Source organism: Bufo gargarizans, chromosome 8 (genome assembly GCF_014858855.1).
Source record: "Bufo gargarizans isolate SCDJY-AF-19 chromosome 8, ASM1485885v1, whole genome shotgun sequence".
Taxonomy (NCBI): domain Eukaryota; kingdom Metazoa; phylum Chordata; class Amphibia; order Anura; family Bufonidae; genus Bufo; species Bufo gargarizans.
The window spans coordinates 172,658,209-172,662,377 of NC_058087.1; positions in this window are offsets into that span (position 1 = coordinate 172,658,209).

The following is a 4,169-nucleotide window of genomic DNA, read 5'->3' on the forward strand; positions in this document are numbered from 1 at the left end:
GAAGGGAGTCCACCACAGCTTGCACTTTGGGTAGGTGACTTTACCAGTGGGTACTGTGGATGACAGTATTGTCCAGGTAAGCTGAAGCCTACCAATGATGTGGATGCAGCACAATGTCCATAAGCCGTTGAAAAGTGGCGGGGGCACCATGCAGACCAAAGGGTAGCACCTTGTACTGATACAGCCCTTCAGGTGTGATGAAGGCAGTTTTCTCTTTGGCAGCCTCCGTTAAGGGCCTCCTGCCAATACCTTTTCGTGAGGTCCAAAACAGAAAAATAGCGGACTTGTCCTAACCTCTCGATAAGCTCATCCACCCGGGGCATGGGATACGCATCGAATTTTGAAATCTCGCTCAGTTTACGAAAATCGGTACAGAACCGTAACGTCCTGTCTGGCTTGGGTATTAAGACTATAGGACTGGCCCACTCACTTTTAGACTCCTCAATGACCTCTAGTTGCAGCATTAACTGCACTTCCTGCGAGATGGCTTGTCGCCGAGCCTCGGGTACCCGGTATGGTTTGGCCTGAGGTTCCGTGACAATGTCATGCTGGATTGTGGAAGTGCGTCCAGGGAGGTCCGAGAACACATCCGTGTTCCGACTAACAAACTCTCTGGCCTCCTGAGCTTGTTAAGAGGAGAGGCTGTCAGCAACTTTTACGGTGGCAACCGCTTACCTTGCATCAGACAAAGGGGCTGGAACCTCTTCCCCTAGAAAACCCGGCTGTCTTCAGTACAGGTTTCCCTATCTTTCCACGGTTTGAGTAAATTCACATGGTAAACCTGCTCCGGCTTCCGCCGCCCTAGCTGGTGTACCTTGTAGTTTACCTCTCCGATTTTCTCAAGTACCTCATAGGGATCCTGCCACCTGGCCAGGAACTTACTGTCCACGGTCAGCACCAGAACCAAAACCCGATCACCCGGGTTAAAGATACGGACCCGAGCTTGCCGATTATAGACCCGACTCTGGCCTCGCTGAGCGGCCTCCATATGTTCCCTGACAAGAGGCAAAACGGTCTCTATCCGCTGTTGCATCTTGGTAATGTACTCAAGGACACTTTTATGCGGAGTGGGTTGCTGTTCCCACGCCTCTTTGGCTACACCCAACAAACCGTGAGGATGTCTGCCATATAGCAATTCAAAGGGCGAGAACCCAGTAGAGGCCTGGGGCACCTCTCGCACATCAAACATGAGATAGAGCAGAAGAAGGTCTCAGTCCTTTCCATCTTTAGACACCACCCTTTTTAACATGGTTTTTATTGTATTGTTAAACCTCTCAACGAGACTGTCCGTTTGCAGATGGTACACGGACGTCCTTAACTGTTTGATATGCAGCAACTTACAGAGTTCCCTCATGACCTTGGACATAAAAGGGGTCCCCTGGTCAGTTAGAACCTCTTTAGGTAGCCCCAATCGAGAGAACATTTTCATTAGCTCCTTAGCTATAAGTTTAGCTGATGCATGTCGCAGTGGCACCGCCTCTGGGTACCGAGTGGTGTAGTCTAGGACGACCAAGATGAGTCTGGCCTCGCTGAGCGGCCTCCATATGTTCCCTGACAAGAGGCAAAACGGTCTCTATCCGCTGTTGCATCTTGGTAATGTACTCAAGGACACTTTTATGCGGAGTGGGTTGCTGTTCCCACGCCTCTTTGGCTACACCCAACAAACCGTGAGGATGTCTGCCATATAGCAATTCAAAGGGCGAGAACCCAGTAGAGGCCTGGGGCACCTCTCGCACATCAAACATGAGATAGAGCAGAAGAAGGTCTCAGTCCTTTCCATCTTTAGACACCCTTTTTAACATGGTTTTTATTGTATTGTTAAACCTCTCAACGAGACTGTCCGTTTGCAGATGGTACACGGACGTCCTTAACTGTTTGATATGCAGCAACTTACAGAGTTCCCTCATGACCTTGGACATAAAAGGGGTCCCCTGGTCAGTTAGAACCTCTTTAGGTAGCCCCAATCGAGAGAACATTTTCATTAGCTCCTTAGCTATAAGTTTAGCTGATGCATGTCGCAGTGGCACCGCCTCTGGGTACCGAGTGGTGTAGTCTAGGACGACCAAGATGTGTTGGTGTCCTCTAGCGGACTTCGGTACTGGGTCTACGAGGTCCATTGCAATTCGCTCAAACATTACCTTGATGATTGGGAGAGGTACCAAAGGACTGCGGAAAATGTACTGGGCTAGTTGCCTGGCAGGTTGGGCAAGACTTACAGAATTCGTTCACCTCTCTAAACAGACTGGGCCAGTAAAACCATTGCAATATACGGTCCTGTGTTTTCTGCATTCCCAGATGACCCCCAAGAACATGTTGGTGGGCCTACTCTAACACGAGTTTGCGATGAGCCTGGGGCACCACCAACTGTTCAATGGGTTCACCCCACAGCTGGTTTACCTGATACATATCCTGGTGAACCACAAAACGGGGGAACACCGACTCTGCCCCAGCTTGTTGGGGTTAACCATCGACTATTAATACATTTTCACAGGCTTGGGATAGGGTTAGGTCCCGGTGTTCTGCAGTACCCAAGGTTCTGGCTTCCCCCCGAAGCAAGGCCACTCTGCTGGGGTTAACCCTGTCTCATGGGTATCAGTCACTTTCGTAGCAGGCCACAGTGCCTGGAAACCAGGGAAGTCTCTCCCTATTATAAGTTCATAGTGTAAGTTTGTGGCACAAGGTCTGGGGTGGATATTTATGGGATTTGACTGCCCCCCTCCCAAAAGAACCCCCCTGTAGATTTTGAGTAGCCTCATAGCGTTCCACCAGTTCGACCATCTCAAGGGCATTACCTGGAGAGACCTGGCCGATTCATTGCTGGAGAGGGGGTGGCAAAGCCCTCCAGTACATATCAGCCAATAGTCTATCCAGCATAGCCATGGGACTCAGCACCTCAGGTTGTAGCCACTTTTTTAAAAGGTGGAGTAATTCATAATACTGGGGATCTCGCAGGCTCAGTCGGTCCAAACCCCCACTGATGTACCCGCTGGGTCCGGACCAACACATTCACCCCCAGTCTTGCCAAAATCTCACCCTTCACTTTTTGGTAGTCGGCAAGTCAAAACACACACGCTGGGAATCGGATGCCAGGAACGGAACGACCTCAGCCCACTGGTCTCGGGGTAGCTTCTCCCGTGTGGCCACTTTCTAGTACATTGCCAGGTAGGTTTCGATGTTGTCTGTGGGTGTCATCTTAGGAATCGCCGCACGGACTGCTTTCCAGGCATTGTGGACGCTCAGGGTTGCTCTTGCTGTCTGCAAAGCCATCACGTGTTGTAGCAGCAACTGGTTGGTCTCTTGCTGCTGCTTGTTAGCCTCCCGCTGCAGATTAGCCTCCATGAGGGGCTTCACAACAGCCTCCATTTTGTCGTGGACACGGGTTGTAATGCCCCTGGTTTGATGTATGCCCAAAAATGCAAACCAAAAAATATTTTGGCGTTCACGCCAGCCTCACTGCTCTAGCCCGCATCCTCAACCAATTGTGGGGATTCGCTATGGTAGTTAGGAAAGGTGGGCGCAGAACAGAGGCAAAATATAAGTTCGGAATTCAAACTTCAGTGTTTATTCACACATGATGCCAAAAACAAAACGTCACTTTCGCAGTGTTGGTGTTACTTCATACCCAATGGCAAGTTAATAAAACAAAAGTCACCTTGGTGGCCTGTTCTCCTGACACACGGGTTTCCGCACTCCAGCCCAGCCCAGGCCTCAGATCCCAGCACACAGACCTCCTAAGCTCCACTGTCAGACGGAGGTAATCCTCTCCACCTGGCAGTGCTGGCTGTTTTTTATGCCTGGCAAAACCCACCTGGAACGTGGGGAGTAGTCACCCACCCAGCACTTTGACTACTCCCAGTAAGAGCCATCCCGGATCAGTTATTACAGCCATGCTAAGTACCAAGGTGTCAAACAGCAACTGCTGCTGACACATAAAAACCAGCTCTTACTCCACCGAGGCCAGGAACCTCAGTGACATGTACCTATCATCCACGATGATTCCTTTTACCTTCTTACACCACCCTGCAATCCAGTAGCATTGGCCATGCTTGCACACCATAGAAAAAACTGCTGGCTTGTGTGTACTCCCACAGTCTCGGCCACCAGACCTTTTCTGTATTGTGGAAGCACGGCCACCGCTGCTGGATTGCAGGGTGGATGTAACCCCTGGA